This window comes from Manacus candei, unplaced genomic scaffold, assembly GCF_025592945.1.
Source record: "Manacus candei isolate 608988 ecotype Guabito, Panama unplaced genomic scaffold, ASM2559294v1 h1tg000049l, whole genome shotgun sequence".
NCBI classification, from domain to species: Eukaryota; Metazoa; Chordata; class Aves; order Passeriformes; family Pipridae; genus Manacus; species Manacus candei.
Genome location: NW_026138097.1, coordinates 24,275,851 through 24,296,845, shown reverse-complemented (window position 1 = coordinate 24,296,845; position 20,995 = coordinate 24,275,851). Strand labels below are relative to the sequence as shown.

The following is a 20,995-nucleotide window of genomic DNA, read 5'->3' as shown; positions in this document are numbered from 1 at the left end:
TTAGTGTGTCATTCTATGGGGCTTGGAGATTCATCATTCCAGCCAAAGAAAGCTTGATTGCTCGACTGTCAGCTCTAATTAGCAAGACCAAGGAGATACAGTTGGTCCATGAAAACATTCCAGTCATATTTTCTGGAGACCAAAGTGAAGGTGCAAGTCTGCTTTCTCTCAACTATTTTCTCACCTGTGGTATACTAGATGTGTTCATCTGAAGCTAAATCTCCTTCCACACAATCTCCTGTGCAAGTCTACAGTTGCATACAGGCAAGCAGGGTGGGGGGCTGAAACCACTCAGGAGAGAAACAGGCAAGTCTGTGATGAAAAATTTGGGCAGGAGACTGTGTGCTACTTCTAGATGATGGAGTAGTAATTCTCATTACTGCTCACTAGTGATAGTCGAAAGCTTCATTCCTCCTCCTTCTCTCAGCAATAACTGTCCTCCATCTTTTCTATTTCAAATCCATCCTCCACTAGGAGCAACACTCCAAACTGCACATATCGGTCGAAAAGCATATTTCTTTAGGAGACAGATGGCCAGAGTTTGCAGCATGGCCACCACTACTAGAACAGTTCTATTGTCTCAGTTCACTCACCTGGAAAATTGTGTATGAAAAAAATTAGAAAAGGCATATGCTAATTCATAAAATCAGGACTAAATAAAAAAACCTAACACCTGCTAACCAGACTTAATCTATTTTATCATATGGATTGAACAGTTACAGGAAATCTGTTACTTTTTTAAAGAATTCAAAAGATCCTCAATTCTAAGAATTGAGTGCATGAGTACCATGCACAGACTCACACCTATTGTCTAGGAAGAAATGGAATTCCACTCAGAGTATGACATGTAATACCTATGTGCTCTGTGGGGCAGGCAAGGTCATTCTGAAATTACCACAAAGAACCAGCATAGAGGAGGCAGAACATGAAGCATTCATTCTTAGTAGCCTTTTCTTCCCTGAGAGGAGAAAAGATGTGTTGTTAGCACTGCAACTAAAGTAGTAAAATCTTAGTGAAGGGAAGGTAGCTTTGTGGTTGGAGTGTGACTTAAAAATTTTTAATTTTTTTAAATGCCTTAAAATGTCTGTTAATGTATCATGGTTTAACCCCGGCTGGCAACAAGGCACCATACAGTCCCTTGATCACTTCCCTCTGGTTGGATGGAGAAGAGGATCCGGATGGTTAAAGTGAGAGGACTCACTAGTGGAGACAAAAACAATTTAATAGGAAAAGCAAAAGCCACATGCACGAGCAAAGCAAAACAAGGATTTAATTCACCATTTCCCATGACCAGGTCTTCTCCAGGGAAAACAGGACTTCCTGAGGTGTACTGGTTACTTATGAGGACAAACACCATGACTCCAAACATCCCCCACCTTCCTTCTTCTTTCCCCACCTTCACATGCTGAGCATGATACCATAAGGTCTAGAATATCCCTTTGGTCAGTTGAGGCCAGCTGCCAGGCCATGTGCCCTTCAAAAATTCCTACTCACTGGCAAGCAGTATAAAAAGCAGAAAAGGGTTATGTATAGAAAAGCTGTACATAAGCACTGCTCAGAAATAACAAAACCAGCTCTGTATTATCAACACTGTTTTCAGGACAAATTCAAAACACAGACCCATACCAGCAATTGTGAAGAAAATTAACTCTGCCCTAGCCAAAACCAGCACATAATGCTACATAGTTTAATGTCAGGTCTACTGCCATCTGTTTAATATGGGAGCCTAGTAGTCTCAACTATCTGAAAAGATTCAGAAAGAAATATATAACATATATAAGAAATTTATGGATGACCTAAGGTACCTACTGAGAATTTCCTGAAAGAAGGTAGCCTTAAGATACAGCAATCACCTCTGCCTCCTCTGACCCTTTCTGTACCTGTAGTCCAGGAGCACTTGCAGGAATAGCAAAAATGAGAGGCTATTGTCTCTTGGATAATATTAAATTCAGTCAATTACCATTTGTCTTCTGAATAAAATCAATTCAGAAGATGAAAAAAAGCCCAAATTATGGTTTTCTTGCTTTCCGATTGTTGGAACAAATACTGCATTACCATACCTGGTCATGTTGTTTTTAAATTGTTCACCAGTTCATCAGTTTCACTGTCCATATTAAATACTGACTCTCTTTCCTATTTTCCCCTGGAGCCCATTCCCAATCTCTCCGTATACCTCCACCACCCTCCAAAATATCAGTGTTCCTATCTTCTTAAATTTAGAAAATGCATGATGTCATATCTGTCAATATCATAATCTTTTGCTACTGAAATTATACTTAATAGAAATGCAGTGTTTTTTTTAACTTTTTCTATATTCAATAATTCAGACCTTCAGTGGATCAGAAATGAAAATATTTTCCTAGACAAAACACATTTAAAGATAATAAAAGAGGAAAAAGTATACAGTGAAATACCACAAACAAAGATGATGGGTAAGCATCAAAATAAACAAGGGTCTTAGTGATAGACTGAAAAATACTCTAAATTTCAGCTTAAATTTTATTATATTAATTGTGATTGCTGGGGGAATTCATAAGCTCTAAAGTTATAAGGGTGACCATGCCAAGTCCTTTGGAGCATAGAGCTGAAAGTTGTATTTTGTCATACTTCTTCACCTTCAGGAACACCTGAAATCAATGCAGCTTTGTACACTGTCAACCAGTTTTCTAAATTAAGGGAAGACATAGAAGTCTGGAAAAAAAAAGAAGTTGCAGACAGGTAAACACTGTACATCACTCAAGAGAAAGTTTATCTCTGTGGGGTTTTTTATTCTAGATGGCAAAAAAACTTCATAGCTTTCTTGTGTATGGTTATATTTTAATAGATAGACATAGGAATTTAGAAGGCTGAAATATAGGTTTATTTCAATGTAACAATAACAAAACCAGTGTACCATAGTGTTGTATTTCAACCATTTTATTTTATAGACAGGTCACTAAGAGGTAGTATCTTATCTAAGTTTGCCATCTCACAATACAAACGCGTGTTTGATAGTAGATGAGTAGTAAGCTAATCTTTTGTCAAAACAGTCATCACAGAAGATGACTGAAATGCATAGGATTCTACTGTCTTGTAATACATTTGTGTAAAAATAAAACGAAGAACACAGAATAATACAAGAGATTACTAGAATTACAACCAAAACATCAGTAATCACCAGTAGGACATCTGATGTGTTATAAACATTTAAGGTACTTTATGGGCCCTTTCATGTGACAGTAATTAAGAACTTAGTCTCATTGACTTTTCTGTGGATAAGGAGTACATTATTTTTTATGCAACTTTATCTTAGGTAAGGGCTTGAAACATTGGAAGAATCTTGAAAGTAAGAAAAACCATTTTTTTCCCAGCCTGACCATATACCACAGCCACCCAAATTGGAGCTTACATAAGGGACTATTAATTTCACTGCATTTCAAACACCTGAATTAACTGGCTAAGTTAACAGACTAATCTTCTAATGAAGTTGGAGAGGTGTAAAACCTTCAGGATTTATTGGAAAGACTAATTCAGAATACTTTCCTTTATTTAACCATCAATTTTAGAAATCTACTAAACTAGACCCTCTTGGATTCTTAAACAGATTTTTAAATCTAGGCACTATACATACATATTACACCTTTGATCTGTATTAGAATCTCAACTCCTCCAACAGCTCAAATATTGAATTAGTGGTGGAAATTAATTATAATCATAGGCCATCTGGAATGCTAAGCTAACAGAGAAATAGAATCACCTTCATTTCAAGACACTCCAAGCCAGTGAGCTAACCCTTACACTAAGGGTGAATAAGTCAATGCCTTCTTTCAGATTAGTACCTTCCTGGCAAGGCTCTTTTGCAAATATTCCACCTTCTTTTAGAAAATGAGAAGAAGTAATAGTAAAATTACTTTGAATAATAATAATTAAAAAAACCCGATGAGTATGACTGTTTTATTTCCCATTTGTTTTCTCATTTGTTTTCCATTATTAAAAGTTACCATTTTAGGCTGAAGGTTTAAAAGACTAGATATTATAACTAATGGGACATTTGAACCTGGTTTCTATATATTTTGCTTGTGATGCCTCAAGCAGTTCTGCATGTTGTACATCACAATATGTATGTGATCATTAAAACATTCAGTGTGAACAATGGTTAATTAAAGCTTCTCATAGCAACCAGTCATACTAACTTTACAGTGTTGATAAATCCCTAACAGTCTGGTTGTCCCTTCTTTTCTAATTAATTGACTCTGTTCTTTTATGAAAGTTATCAGGTTCCACTAAACCAGTACCTATATTTTTATGAGATGCAAATAGAGCTAATACTGTGCTGATGGATCCACTGAGCTTTACTTTGTTGTGGATGTTTACAAATGGTTTCATAAAATCCTTTTAAGAGATTGTTTAGTGCCTGTGTAAACTCATTGTGTGTTGCTTAACTGAAGAAGTGTAACAATATAAATAACATTATGGATTTATTAATCTCTGGCTAGGAAGTGAATTTGTTTTAAGGATTTTAAGGATTTCAACAGACTATATTTTTAAAAATGTGCTTGAAGTGTATTTATGTGCTGAATGTACTGTTTTAGTAATCTCTGCTTCTAAGTTATCTCTTCATAAGTTAGCAGCATAACATTTAACTTTTAAAGATGGGTTACGTGGATGTGAGATGTAACTCAATACAGCCATTCTTACAATTCACTGCAAGTGTGCATGAACCTAAAGTAGCGATTCTATACTTTTCATCTATTCCAAATATTGCATGGGAAGATGAAACATGAAAAATGAAAAAAGGCAAACTTTCCCCATTTCCTAAACTGTTTTTATTTTTTCATTATGGGTTAATTTCAATCTATCAAGAAAACATCACATTAACTGCCTCATTTTCATGTTCAAATAGAACAAAGAGATTAAATCTAAGTACATTTACTCCTCTTATAAATCTCATTGTATACAGCTCAGATTTTTCTTTTGAATTCATATATAAACACCTAAGAAAAAGACCCAGAGAGGCTTTTCTTCTCCTCCTGCTGTGTCTTTCTAAACAATTCTACAGCCACATGGTTGTGAAAAATGTCAATAAAACATATCTGGAATTGTTCTATCCTTTCATCTGCAATTGTTCCATTCTTTATAGGTTAGTTGTGGAATGCAATGATGGTCCGATGTAGCTCAATGCTGCATCTGTTTCCATGTGTTCTGTCCTATTCTGGAGTGAAATAAAAAAAATCCCGCTGGTCTCCTTTTTCATTTATTCATTAATCTTCTTAACACTTTTCAAGCTTGTTGCTAAGAGATAATCAAGAGAAGAAAAAACTACATATAGAAACTAAGTAAAAGTCCTTACTTTGAGAAAAAAAAGCTTCCAGAGTGCCTAGCAATCTTTCCAGCTGGCATGAGATGTAATGTATAGTATACAGCAACCCAGCTCTGTCCTTTACACCAGAGAGAGATTAGTTGCTCCACGCAGACTATAAACTACAACTGGCAACCTTATACAGTACGAACAGGCAACCACAATCCACTGAAACTTATTCGGTACCAAATGCCTCCAACCAGCCTTACGGCCAAGGGATCAAACCATAATTCTTCAGGTAAATACATTCAAGTAAATGAGTCCTTTCATAACAGTCAAGGAAGAAGGGGAGCAAATAAGAACACAAGAGGCAGAAACTGCAACATAGCAGCAACACAGCAACAGCAGCCCACATCCAACATAATTAGCAGTCATTCTGGAACATGTTAAGAATGTCAGACCAAGTACTTTTTATTTAGAATTAATGCCCAAGGCTACATCACGGCAGGGGGTCAGAAGATCAAAACAAAGAATTAGAAGGGTGGAAAAGCACAGGCTATGTAAATGCTACTTTCTACCCATGTAGTTAATTAGACTCTAGAAAGTCTTCCCTAGAAAACTTTACTCAGTCTTGCCTCCCAGAGACCAGTGCATGTACAATTTACTGGTCGAACACTGTCAAATACCATTTAGAAATCACAATGGCAGACAGCTTTTCCTATCCGGAAGACACAGGTAGCAAAATAAATTATGTCACTTCATTAAATGATCAACTTGTAATTGAAAAACATTTAGCTTGCTTCCCTCTTCCTATCCATTCATGTTACAATATAAACCCGCTTCTGAGTAAACCTGTTTCTTGCAAATCTGTTTCTGAGCACCTCTGATCTCAGATTTCAGAAGGTGCCAAGGGTGGAATCTGTTTAATTTAGTTACTGTGAACTACCATGCCCCATTTCTTTAAAAGCATGGATCCAGGCAGGAGGACGATGGGTGTTACTTTTAGTCTTGGATCAGGAGGAGCCTTGGGCGGAAGGGGAGACTATTCCTTCCTGCAAGAAGCAAGGGTGCCTAGATGCCAGAGAGGTTCCCTGGTGTGCAGGCAAGCAAGGGCCTCATGGGACAGTAAAAATACTTCCTTGGGAGAGCATAGAGTGTGGGAAAAAGGGTGATTTTCAAACATACATGCCTCCAAAGTGGGAATTAGCCACTTGCAAGGGATCAACAATATTCATTTGTACTAATCCAGTCTCAGAACTTGGACTAATAGCAAGCCTGGAAGACAAGACAACTCTGCGAAGACAAAAAAGGCAAGAGAAATTTCTATTCACAAACCCTTTTAGCTTTAAGTCATTATGTGAGCTCTGTACCTCTAAAAGTTCATGCTTCTAGTCTCTGCTCTAATAAAATCAGCATTAGAGATTCAAAATGTATTCAGTGTTTAGGGAATGATAAATCCAATAATTGCTCCAGTTCCATCAAACAAACTGAATGATACTTCAATATATGGCCTAGAGTCTCCTGTTTTCAAACTGGCACTGTAAATGGCAGTCTGGAAATCCTGTGAGCAATGAGACTCAGGGCTGAGATAGGCACTGCAATGAGAACCTCATAAAGAGAAGGGCTTTGCAAAAGATATTTCTGAGACCCAGCAGGAGTTACTCTGTTTGAAGAAAGAGTACTGACCAGTTTAAGATTCATTTCTTTTTTTTTTTGCTTTTGAAATCTGTAGACAGTGTTTAATGAATAAAAATTTTAAAAGAGGGTTTTTTTGAAAAAAGAAGGAACACTCTGTTAAACACACTAACATACCCACACAGATACACGCACACACAAGCCTCCTTCTGCCAGCTGGCTACCAGGTGGTAATTTCCCACCTGCTAGAAAATGTTCTTTCTCTTGTATTCTCTGTTTTACCAGTTAGCACCATGAAAAATACAAAAAGATATTGAAAATATAGACTAGGAGTAATCTTCTGGAAATAAGAGAGATTTATTCCTGCCTGGAAGCAGCTTTAAAAAATTTACTTGGTCACAATATTTCGTGCTACATGTTTTTTGTTGTACAGTTTCATAAAATGCCTGTCACAGAGTTCAGAATTGAGCATGACTGATAAAGTAACCAGAAACAGGATCTAAAAAGTAAGTGGAAGTAGGAACACTTAAGAACTAGGAATGGGTTTATATGTTTGTTTTCCTTAAAAAACAGAACTGTATATTTTCTCCTTAAAATTCCATTTGAAAATTAAAAGGATATGTATTTTTCTTCTCTAACATTCCCCCTATAAGTGTGTGTCTACTAGGAAACCCAAAATAAGAGGATTTTAGGAACTTTACAGAGTCATGGTGATGACATTTATTTTTACAAATACCAAGGTAAACGTCAGGGAATAAAAGACTAAAAGATGATAGTGTAAGGATAGCGGAAGGATTTTTGCAATTACAGTTTCTGCTACATCTTTATCATCACTGCTATGAGTTGTACATTTTGTCCAATAATAGTGCCCAAGAAAGTATTTAAGATTGTTAGGATTCTATGGTGCTAATTTAATTTGATATAAAATTAATTTTATTGTGAGTGTTGGAAGACACACTATTAATCATCTGTTCCTGAAGAACCAGCATCCCTATAAGCAACATTAAGAACCATAATTTTCCTCCAGCTCAAACACATGTATATTTTTGTGTTTGACTATATAGTCTCCTATGAATAACATGTATGTGGAGTTTTTATAATATTACTGGAAGTGGTTACTGAAGGTCCAACTCTGTGATCACTATCTTGAATGATTGCAAACAAATGGAAGTATAAAACACAAGGAAAGTTATTGCATCTTTAATAGCCAAATAAGAAATAACTGGTTCATCAATGATGAAGAGATATTAATTAATATTCATCTAAAATGTGTAAAATATTTTTTTTAAATCATAGAGACACAGAACCAAAGTAATCATTCTCAAAGTTACCTAATACAATGAGGAAAAACACATATTGAATTAGTTTCTTTAAAAATCCAAATATTAAATCTGCATTGGAATCCCTGTACTATTAGGCTGCAACAAGAAAAACCTGCAAGAAAAGATAAGCTATCCCTAGTAGATAGTAGATCAGAAGTAAGTTTTTCATCAAACTAAACATATTCCAATCTGCAGAGAGTTCCCTTACCATTCAAATTTGAAGTGAGACAATACAAGGTTCCTTTCTATGTCTCTCCTAATACAAAGGTAACAGCTTTAATTACCAAGATGATAAACTGTTATTCTCTCTTGAACATTGAATTTTTCACTTGTAATAAAGTATGGAATACTGAATGTTTATTAATGGTCAATAAAATTTGGGCCTAAATTTTTCCAGTTTTGCATGACAGGTCTTTTAAAAAATGAGATCATTAATTCAATGCGAAATAACAAACACAAAGAAAAGTCAATGTTATTTGTCTACTCACTTTCTTTTAATCATAATTTCTAATTAAGCATTGAAACCCCCAGATAGTATATCCAACTTATGAAAATCATATATATTTTACAATATTTTGTAACACATAGGAATTGTTCAAAGAAAACGATTCATTTTCATGCAGGATATACTATTCAATGTATTGTACTTAGTAAAATGGCTTGCCTACAGTTACTTTGACCTGCAGGGTACAGACTCCATTAAAAATGTGTATATACCATAGGCTAAACTACCAAAAACATGAAGTCTAGCAGACTCAAGAGCTTTCTGGGAATTTTTGAAGCTAAATACTAGAGAAATTTAAGAAAGATAAGAAAATTAAATACAGTCAACAATATATGGCAGAATCTTGTTTTCCATTCTTCCAGAGAAAGTCAGCAGTAATGCCATCTACCAACCATGCAAATACATGAATGTTTCTCCCAGTGTCCTCCCAGGGAAGACTGACTACAGTAATCAAACTAAATGCATGCAAAGTGTTTTGAACCTAAAATGTGCATCAGGGAAAATATGATCTACTATCCATATTTAGTAAGGAAAATAAGATAACATGGAGGTTGCCTTGGCTGGCTGATATTAACTGACTTTGTTCATACCATTCCCTATAGTTATATATGACTTGCAGTGCCTAAGAGGAGCCATAGAATCATAATACTTATAAATAAATGTTATGTTTCAGTTCTATCAAGGCTAGGGTACAGACAGAAAAGTTTTGTGCATCAAGACCCCAACCATTTTAACATTTCTTCATGTTGCCATTCCAGTACAAGAAATACCATTAAAAAGGGTAGTTTCCGATATTCCTTTTTATGAGACTAAGTTTCTGATCATAAAACTAGTCATTATGAAAGGACCTACTCTGCATTCTCAAGTAACCAAATCTACCAGCACTGGAAACCCAATTCTATCATGTATTAATAATTCATACATTAAATTTCATAAGATATACTTGGATGAACAGTGTAACTATATTAAAATTTGATTTATAATTAAAAACTTCTCAATCATTTAAAGAACATTAACACAATCCACATTATATATTTACTACTCTAGCGTCTCCAGAAATTGTGGTGCAACTTGTCAGACAGTGTTAGTCATCAGTTCTGTGTAGCAGGCAACGTTTGTGGCAGTGCAGAGAGCATTTAGAATGGATCAGCCAAAATATCATGATTTACTAGATTAATGACATGGGTACTACACTACATATATTTGTATAAAACTACAAATATATGGAGAAGCATTAAATTTTAAAATTACAGAGATCTCAAATTTCACATAGATCTCTGTTCTACTAAGCTGTGCATGATTATGAAGGAGAGAGGCAGAGCAAAATGTGAAGAAAACCGAAGACATTCAGAGAAAAAGATCAGAAACATATTATAATAATATCTGTGTGATTGCTTATCCCATAGGTCAGAATGGGACTAACTGAAAGCACCATAAGGTGCTTTCCGCAGAGTTAAAAAGTAGAAAAGTGTGGTGATTTTGAAGTATGAACCATTATTTCTCTTATAAATTTGACTATACCAATATGTTAGGCTGATATAGATTGCTCATTTGGTATGGTTATGCTGGTAAAGTTCAGATGATAAGGCAGATCTTATGAACAGATTATCTGTAGTACAGAGAAGAATTGTTTTCTTTCATTGTCAATACTACTTTAGGAGTTAGTAATTTATAAACAGAGTATTGTATGTTTGATGAAGTAAAACTGCTAGCAAATTTGAAGATAAGCTGAAAAGTTACCTGTTTGTCAAAAAAGTGACTTACTGGATCAAAGTCAAGGTTCACAACATCTTGTCCATACAATTTCATACAGATAAATATATTCAACTTTATCAAGAACATCTAGACTTGTATTAGAATGTTAGATCAAGCACTCCTTCACCAAGATGACTCCTGAATAGAAAACACGTCTGTAAGATGAAGTTCATTACATTCTGTTTGTTATGAAAGGACCAGTGAGATTGAATATTAACAACTAGCTTAACTAAAACTCTTTTTTCACAATGTAAAACTTGAAGAATTTTGATTAGCATTAAAAAACTCAGGTATTTTTCAAAATGTGTTTATAAACTTATGAATCTAACAGACTGTTTATAGACTAAAAAGGCTGTGAAGACCAAAGCTCTAAGTTTTCTTTCATGTTTATTATTTTGGATCTCAAATGTATTCTCCATTCCAAAATATTTACATCAGTAACTTCTTAACCCAGAATTCTGATTATTAGTCCTGTAAAAACTTGAGAGGTGGAGGTTGAACTGTTTTATTCAGCAGTTCCTACATAGCTCCATGCACAGGATGTCTCAGCAACTTCTCTGTTGCTCATGCATAATAGTTTCATGTTCTTTGTGACACAATTAGAAAGCTGTGGGTTGCAGCAGCAGTAGAGGACCCCAAGCCTTCCACTCTATGATGTAAAGGTGCAAGTCTCATGTACTCATTTATATAAAGGCACTGAAGTCTTCTGAAGAAGATAATTTTCTGGTATTGCAGCTAGGGATAGAAACAAACCAGTCAATGCATATCCTTGAGTTGCTATACATGTGGCTTAAGTGCAGTAGGACAGTAGAAACATGAGAGCACTACCTGGTAGGTACGTCTGTCTGTCTCCTTCCACAATATGCTTCTCAATATGCTCCTCTTCATATCAACCCTATATGGCATTTCACATGTGCCACTGTTTTTAAACTATGAAATAGTACTATTCCTCCATTATATTACAATAGAACATGAGACCAAAGTTCAGGATATCCTGCTTGTTTGACTTTCAGTTGAGTATGGAGCATTTAACTGCCTGTGATGCTTTTGAGAATCACAGGCACATTATTTAATTCTATCAATATATATTTATCTGTCCATTCCTCATATTCTGATAGCATTAAAATGCCTTGTAATCTGGAGGGAATTAATGCTCTCAGTACCTTTATGAGGCAAGAAATAAAATTCCCCTTTCACAGAATACAGAATAACTAAATATTTCTGGTGGATTGAAGAACACATATTTTTAATCTCAGACTAAGTCTTGTCTCTGATTAAGTAATTATTAAAACAGATGGAAAATTGTAGTTATTTTCATCTGAACCCAACAGAATAACTCAACTATATTTTATGAACATATATAATGTAGGGCAATGTCCTGTGAAAATTCTAAAATGAAAGCCAGGTTTCTGATTGCAACACAAATAAAACTAAACTGGTGTACCCTAGTGTAGTGCTGGGGTACAAGCACTATTTGGTACAAGATTGGTTTAGGATGACAAAGGAAAAAAGAAGAAATAAAAATAAATAAATGAAGATAAACCCAAGATTCATCTCTTTGGGAACAGGAATAATTAAAAAGAGCATGGCTGAGCCTCACAGAATTTTAATTTGAACACTAATAGTAAAGATGGCTATGGCTAATGCTTTCATTTGCATTTCTCTTGGTCTAATGGGGAAAAATTCAGACCCTATGTGTAAAGACTGTAAAAGGATGTTAACCAGAAAACAAATAAGTGAAGGAAAGGTCTTAAATAAGATTATGCTACTCAGTGATTATATATTCATTAATATGGTTTTATAGGAAGGGAAAAATTTGGAAAATATTTGGAAAAGTACATGGGGAAAAAAGCGGGTATTTAAGTTAATTGTATTTTGTAGGCTAATCAGATTCAAAGTCCATCTTGTGGATAGGGACACACATTTCTAAAATCCAAATGCATACAAATAAGGCATTTTAAAAATATAAAAAGGTAGACTTTTTTTTTTTAATTAGAAGGATTTTAATTAATGATGTAATGCTTAATTTTTTTTATTTCTACACTTTTTGGTAAAGTTAGGGTCTCTGACAGTGAAATTATAAAAAATCAATCCTGATATTGTCTTTATATTTGTAATATTTTTTTCACATTATAAAATATTGATTTTTCCAACTATGAATATTTAGTCTAAACTCTGAAATCCAGCTGAATTTATTCCATATAGATATTCATTACTAAAATATTCTGCAAGTTATGTTGGCCCCTCATGTAGAAGTACCTAAAGCACTGTTAACACTGTTCCATCCAGAGAAACAGTTAAAAATAAAACAATGGTGTCACCTTTTTTTTTTCTCCATTAAAAATGCAATACAATTGGTACTATATAAATATTTCAAAGGAATGCATCAAGTTATATCCCCCGTCCTGAACTTCTTCAAAATACGTTAAAAAACATCAATTTGGGAAGTTTATAACTTTTTTTTAAGCTTCTCATATCAGTATTTTTAGGTACTTATATGGTACACTGTCCTAAATTTTAAATATTATACATTTTTTTATGCTCCCTGTTTTAGACTTTCTTTTCATTAACAGCTGACAACTAAAAAAAGTAAATCTGGAGAAATTTCTTGAAGGAAATTTCCCCCACTGAATAACAAACTGTTATAAGTAAAAATAAAATTAATCTGAAATCTGAAAGTACTTCTACTGATGTTGCAATATTTGAGTCCAGCTTGTTTTCGTTGCATTTACCTGGGATGTCCAGGCAAAAAAAAAAAGTAGTATGAAGCAACTTCAGAAACAAATTGTCACTAATGAAATGTTCTGGACACGTACAAAGGAACAGACTGGACAATGGTGGATTTTATTATAATCTATTCTTTCAGAATGTCTCTGAAGAAGCAATACTCTAAGATAATATTAGGGGGACTTTATTATTTTTAGTACTATTCCCTGTATTTTTGCATACTAATGTAGGGTTACAACAGTATCACAAAGGAAAAATAAAAATACATCATTCAGTAAAATTAAAAAAACATTTAGAAAAGAGAGATAGTTCTTAAACCCAAACATGGAAAAGTGGTATTTTAAATAAGTTCATGTATCCAAATTTTTGCATTTTACATTTCTTATGTCATAAATAAGAATGGTATATCTGTTAAACTTTGAGGGAATAAGAGTAGTTGCTTGACAAAGAATTTACTGAGTAGAAAAATGGTTTGTAAATGAAACCATTTATGTATCAGTCAAGTTTTTGGTAACTACACATGCACTGGAGATGATAGTAGTAAGGTTACTCTAATATTTCTTGAAATATGCCAGCGACATATCAACTTAATACTCAAGAATAGATTCCTGCTCTGTTGAGTTAAAACAAAACCTGTATTACTTCGGATAAGACAGTTTTTTGTGGGTTTCTCATTAAAAGACAATTTTTCTTGTCCTGATCACAACCATCAATATATCACTGCATTGAATTAGATCTATCTCTTCCTTGTCTCAGCTATGAAATACAGCAGAAGGAGAGTTAATATTCACATTCAGTTATATTTGAACAGAGAGGGCTAACAAGAATATTCTGTCCTTTCCTGGGCATGCAAGTGTCACCATCGGTGCATTCAAAGTCCTTATGAAGGGAAAGGGAAAGCTACTAATTCCCTCCAAAAGTTGTTCCCGTGCTGCATCTTGGTATATAAAAACTTCAAGCCAAGACATACAGTAGGTAGGATGTTCTCTTTGTTCTCTCAAAGTTCACCTGAACCATATGTTTTCTCCTCGGCATGTGATACAAGGTTTTCTATGTGGTATAGGACTGTTGTAAATTACTGTGCTAGGGTAGAGTTAATTTTCTTCATAGTGACTAGTATGGGATTATGTCTTGGATTTCTGCTGAAAACAGCACTGATAAGACGGGGATGTTTAGTTATCCCTGATCAGTGCTTGCACAGTATCAAGACCTTTTCTGCTTCTCACACCGCTCCAACAGCTAGGAGGCTTGGGGTGCGCAAGGAGTTGGGAGGGGACAGAGTCAGGACTGTTGACCTAAACTGACCACAGGGATATTACACACCACACAGCATCATGCTCAGCATATCATGCTGGGGGAAGAAGAAGGAAGGGGGGACCTTCGGAGTGATGGCGTTTATCTTCCTGAGTCATCGTTAAGTGTGATGGAGCCTGCTTTCCTTGGGACAGCTGAACCTCTGCCTGCTCATGAGAAGTAGTGAATGAATTCCTCATTTTGTTATGTTTTTGTGCACAACTTTTGCTTTCCCTATTAAAATGTCTTTATCTCAACCCATGAGTTTTCTCACTTTTACCCTTCTGATTCTCTCTCCTAGTCCTACATGGGGGAGAGTGAGAAAGCAGCTATGTGGGGCTTAGTTGCTAGATGGGATTAAACCACAACAGTTACACACCAGAGCACAGATTATCTCCAGTTATTAGGAAGCATATCTCAGAGCTGACTAGATTCCAATGGTTGCCTGAGAAATCCTGAATAATACACCTTTTACACCTGGTGCACTAAAAAAGAGATCTCATTATATCCCTGTATTGTAATGGGCAACAGAATGTCAAGAACATATTAACTACAGTACCAATAATGAATATAATGCATAATGTAGTGGGTAGTTTGAGTTCCAACTGTTTTGCATAATTCTTGTAAGACTAACTATAAAATTACCTGACTGTACTTTAAAAAAATTGTTTTACTTATTCTCTCTCTCTTACAATTTCTGTAGAATTTTGCAATACTAATTAATTTCTGACTTTTATAGGAAATAGTGGGGTTCTTTGGTGGTGTTCTTTTTTATTTTTTTTTAATATAGTTTTTTGGTGAAAATATTACAGGCTATGACCTGAAGAAAATAAAATGACAAGCACTGTTACACATCCTTATATGGCAGCATATGAAAGAAAATAGAAACAAAATACTTTCAATACTGTATTCTAGGCACTCTTGAATGACTTTAAACAATTTCAAACATTGACATTTAAAAACAAAGTAATATAACTATAAAACGAATATATTCTTTCCTAAATTATAATTTCATTTATATTCATTCAAGAAGTTTGAAACGGACTAATCTTGTTTGAACTTTTGGGTTGCCTCCACTGGAGGGGTCAAAGAAAATGAAAAGTAAAGCAGCACAACTGGAAGATTGTGCATTGATGCATTGATGATATTAGACAGTGATTTTTATTCCAGAGACATGCAAGAGAACTGACAAGTCCTTTTGAATTATGGAAATCTTGTAGGGAAAATGGAACCAAAAAAAAATTCAATGTCCAAATATACTCAGTGACTGGAATAGCACCATACTTATTAAATAAATACCATTACAAATAGCATTGCATTAATAAATTGTGGTAAAAATAAGGCCTTACTTGATTTCCTATACACCACTAATAAAAACTAAGAATTTCTTAAGCATGAAATGTTCGTATCCACTTCTCTTCACATTTTGAAGAAGTCTTAAAATCCACAGAACTTGGAATAGAAGAAGCAGCTAGTTAGAACTCCCATAAAGGGGCTCCCATGTGAGAAATAAGAGTACTAGCTGTTCCTGAAGAGAAATTTGAATGTGTTTCAATGTTTTTCCAATTCCATACAGTAAATAATGTTTTTTAATACTTTGTCAAATGGGAAGTAAATATTGTCAGAAAATAAAAAAAAAAGGGATTAGTGGTCATGTCAATCCTTAGAATGGTACATCCTTTTATGTTGCAAACATTGACTTGAGCGCACAGCAAGCATTATAGTTGTCATACCCAATATACAAACTTGAACTCCATCAATCATAATGAAGTCATTATGCCTTTCTTTACACAAATGCAGAAGTTCTCTGAGTATATAATAAAATTCTGTATTCTGCTATCTTGACAGTGGATTTTTATTTCAATGATCTTTATTGAAAAAATTAGGTCATTTTGCAAATCTGTCTTGGTCTATACACTACTGATTGCAGTCAGTTGAGCTGCTAAGCATGGATAGTGAAGTTTGTGCAACTGAAACAATCCTCCTTAAGAAGTATAGGAGTACAAAACCCAACCCCTACATATCCTCATTACAGGAATCTAATTTATAACCTGGCAAATCAAGTCTAGTTTTGGTGACTGTGAGCAAATAAGAGCAGGCAAGTTCTGTCACATAACATTTGTGATATTTACTAGATGGTGAATTCTAGCACAAATTTTTGCTTGGTGAGATGAGTTGTCATTTGAAAGTGATCACTTTCCAAATTGCCTTTTTGTACTTAGCTTTCTTATTTTAAAATGGCTGCCTTTCATATTTCAGTTAAAGACAATTTCTCATAGCTTAATGCAGCCCTCTGGTATCAATTTTGTCAGCAGTGCATTATGTAACGCAAACTTTACTATGTATTCAAGAGGGAAAAGTAAGATACTCATTTATTTTTCTAAGACATTACTTCAAATTTGAAGTACTTATCAGATTCAGTCTGCCAATTTCAATATTTACTAGTTTACTCTTGTAGAGAAACATAAAAGAATATTTGATATCTCAGTGCAAAATAATCTTTGGTTTGTACTATATTTTTATCTGGTATTGATCAAGATAACTGAAATAGTCTCATTTGATACTGGGAGATAAACTGCCTAGGAGTTGGCTCCTTCCTAATACACCAATAAAGAGGGAAGTACTGGATTCCGGACTTTTCTTCCTCCTCCTTTCATCCTCCACCAACTCTATATTTTGTTTGCAGTGATGTGGCAGATAACAACACTGTTTATACTATTTTACAAGTCAAACTCAAAAAAAGATTTCTATTTCTCATTTATTTATTTTTTAAAATAGTCGCATTTTCTTACCACAATTTACTTTATTATTCTGATCTTACTCTCCGTTTTGTTTTCCTTTAGCAGGATCACCTTTTTCATACTGCCACTGATGTTGTTATTGCAGTTCAATGTATTTCATAAAGAGCCACTCACATTTATCTCTTAATTGTTTTACAGTTATAATCTCTTTTACAGGTATGCTGCCATGTGTCTTTCAAACCTCTTTCTCCACAAGTTTGAAATTTCTAGCATAATTTGTTGCCTTATTTTGGAGTATGAGTCCCGTCAGTACAGAACTCTTCTGTATTACAATGTTGCATTTAGATTTGACAGCATACAGTAAGTTGAGGGAACTTAAATATGCTTTTTTTTTTAATATGTTTTCATCCCTGGTTCTTATTCTCCATAATTTATTTTCCTCCCCACAGGTCACATAAATCTAGAATTTATCTATTTTGAACTCAGCGTTGAACTGCCTTTTGGCTGAATATCCTAACTCCTTGTGCTCAGCTTTTTGCCTTTTTCAATTGTTACACTGCTATGTATACAATGTGTTAATATAGTTACCTGATTTTGGGAACTTAACATCCCCTATCCACTAGAGCTGGATATTCAGTGTGTTCAAATTTGATGAATTTCCATACTATCAATCCATGGAGTATGATGAACACAGAGAAAAGTGCTTCCTATTGGCAACTGAGAACAGAGACATTTACTGATGAAAACACAAATGCTTGTGCAGAAGTAGGGGATATAGCAGTCCTCTATTTTGTTTTTACATGTAAAAGTTCCTTTCCTGAATTATAGGAAGTTTCTCTGCAAATTCTGCTATTTTCTTCCCATAGGTGACTCTGTAAGATGTATATAGTGCTTTGGGCCAAATTGTCTTCAGCTTTAGCATGATACCAAATGCTTCAAAAAGAATGTGAAATAGAGTAAAAATGTAGAGTAGTATTCCTTCTCACCTTTCAACAGCCAGTGGCACAAGCGTTAACATATTCGAAGGTTGCATCCAAAGTATTGCATTTAATGGACATCATGGGAACTGTTCTCCACAAAATGGCCTGTTCCCTGCTAAATCATTGGATGCTTTTGGTTTTATCATTTGCCTGATAATTTCACTAAGGGTTTTTGTTTGGTTTTGGTTTTTTTTTGTTGTTTCTGTTATTTTTTTTTTGTTAAAAGAAAATTATCAAATAATCAGTTTATTATTCTTTATTTAGCTTAAATAACACATAAAGCATAAAAACAAGCTTTTAACATGAGCTGGACAGAAGCATGTTAAGAATGGTTAGAACATAAAAAAATCTGCGCTCACATAAAGCACAGTCAGAATTATTTTATTTTAAGATTACTAGTCAATAAATATATTTATATTCTCAACAGTTTGACCAAAGTCATCATGTTTGCTGTGCAAAATGTTATTATCAGTGGTCATATAAAATTCTTTACCTATTATTGGATACACAAATAAAACTGAAAACTAAAATCTTGATAAGCTTACTACCATTTATGAGAAAAAACATTATTGTTACGCAAACTGATTTCTTTATATCGATCTCTTCTGAACAGAGTTTTACAAGGTATTAATTTTAGACTCAGCAGCCTCTCTTTTTTTACCTTATTGCTTGAGAGAAAGTAATTATTGGCATGGTATCATATCAATATTTCAAGTATAGATTCACAATATGCAAATAAGGAAAGAGTTAACAGCTATTTCTATTTATCATGAAAAGTGACAAGAAATTGAAGAAAAAAAAAAAGCATAAAGGCAAAAAACATAATTCATGATCAAGAAATAAACCTGCTCAATGATAAATGACCAAAGTGGTAGTGAGGAGAATGGAGAAGGGACATCAGTAAGTCAGAATAATTTTAAAATAAGTACTACCTAACTACATTGACAGTATAGCATAGGAAGAAGCAGATCCCACTTAAAGGAATATTACTGCTTCATATAAAATAATTTCTTTTTCCTCCATACCAAATTCCCCCCATGCCAACACAAAAGATTCTTCAAGTTTGGTTCAGAAAGTAAACACAGGACTCGTCCTTTCGTCACTGAAAGGATATTTTTTTGAACTCTCAAGTCCAATCTTGTATGCTATCAGGTTTCTAGTCACTGAGCAACAAATCTGTCATTTTTATTCAGGTTTTAAAAAGTTTTATAACCTTCCCATTTTTAACTAAGGTTTTCTATCCTTTCACTATGCTTCTATGCTGGGAAATAAACCAGGAGCTGTGGAAAACCCCTACACAGCCCTCCAACTTAAAACACTTAGAACTTGTATAGCAAGTACTTTATGCCCAGTACAGCTGCTGGCAGAGAAATTGGCTCCGATCTTACCTCCCACGTCTCCTGTAGCTCGACCGCTTCCGCTGGGTAGTTGTTTATTTCTTGTTTCCTTTCATAACCCTGACCTTTTTCCTAATGTGTTGAGCTGCGTTTGAAGTCACAGTGATGAATGAGTTGTGATCATGAGAATCATAGTGAGGGTGCAGCATGCAGGGTTGTTTCTTGGGCAGCATAGTAGCAGACGGAGGAGGGGGGAAGTGGAAATCTGACAGGTTTAGCTTGCTGACAGCCCATGTTTATGGGCTCTGTAAAGAATACAGATGAGACAGAGGAAAGGCAGAGACGACAATGACATAATAAATCTTAGCTCCAGTGTTTTCAGACCAAAAAAGTGAAGAAATGAAATCAAGTTTGAGTTGTCATTAATGGTTAAGCTGTCACAGAACTGAACCTCTTTACTGTCTGCTTCTTTAGATGAGATGAATAGATATAGTACACTCCACTGTACAGTACTTCTGCTATTTGCACAGAAAATTGCAGCCCTCTCTCCCTTGACCACAAAATACCTTAGGTAATAAATGAGTTAGGCATTCTAGTTCCAGTACAAAGGGTGATAGATCTGCATATATTTAAAAATAATAAATAAATAAACAAACAAACAAACATGTGAAGTAGCAGAATAAAGACCAGCCTCCATTCTGAAAGCAGCAGTCAGTTACTCAGCTGCTTCCAACACCATGTTGCTTGATTTCAGTGGAGCCATGCCAGTTTATATCAGGTGAGGTTCTTGCCTCTTGTTTTCCTTTGGGAAAAATTCTAAGTAAACTTTAAGTAAATTCCAAACCACTAAATAAAGACTGAGAGATTTTACCTAATATCAAATGTTAAAATGTTTACAATTTTTTCCAGTGTCCCAGATACAGTAAAAGTTTCTTTCACTGTTTTGAATATATCCAGCACAAACATGACTTGTGATGCAGCTGGATTTTGAATAGACTGCGTCTTGCAAAAAGATTTTTTCAGAGCTGCTCTCATTTCTCAAATTACACTGATTCCTACAAGACCTACAACTTTTCACAATTCCCTCTTATGAAAAAATAAGAACAAGAATATAAACTGTCACTGCAAAATATATTCATTATTTTTAACCAGTTATCACCATCAACAAAAGACAGTCAATGTAAAAGCAGACTTCTGCCTAATTACTGGCAAAGACAATGCAGAATTTTTTGTCAGAAGCTGTAAAGTTTGTATCCACTTTCAGTCATTTGAGTCCAATTGTAGGAATGGAATACATAATACATATTTTGCTGCCCTTGGCAGATTACCTTACCATTGAATGTAATAAAGAGAAGGTCATTATACCCAACTGAACTAAGAGATCAAAGAGCACATCAAGCACCACAATTTAGACAGAAGAAC

At 34.6% G+C, this 20,995-nt stretch overlaps 1 protein-coding gene across 6 annotated transcripts in view; it reads right to left on the bottom strand.

Moving 5' to 3' along the window:
• Positions 1 to 20,995, bottom strand: part of CDH12 (cadherin 12) — a 528,112-nt gene that overhangs the window by 271,033 nt on the left and 236,084 nt on the right. The window contains exon 1 of one of the 6 annotated variants that reach the window (XM_051799392.1): positions 19,625 to 19,706. The exons of the other annotated variants lie outside the window; for them this stretch is intronic. The gene's annotated coding sequence lies outside the window, so the exon portion shown is untranslated. Of the gene's footprint in view, positions 1 to 19,624; positions 19,707 to 20,995 lie in introns of those variants that run through there. 6 annotated transcript variants of the gene reach the window in all.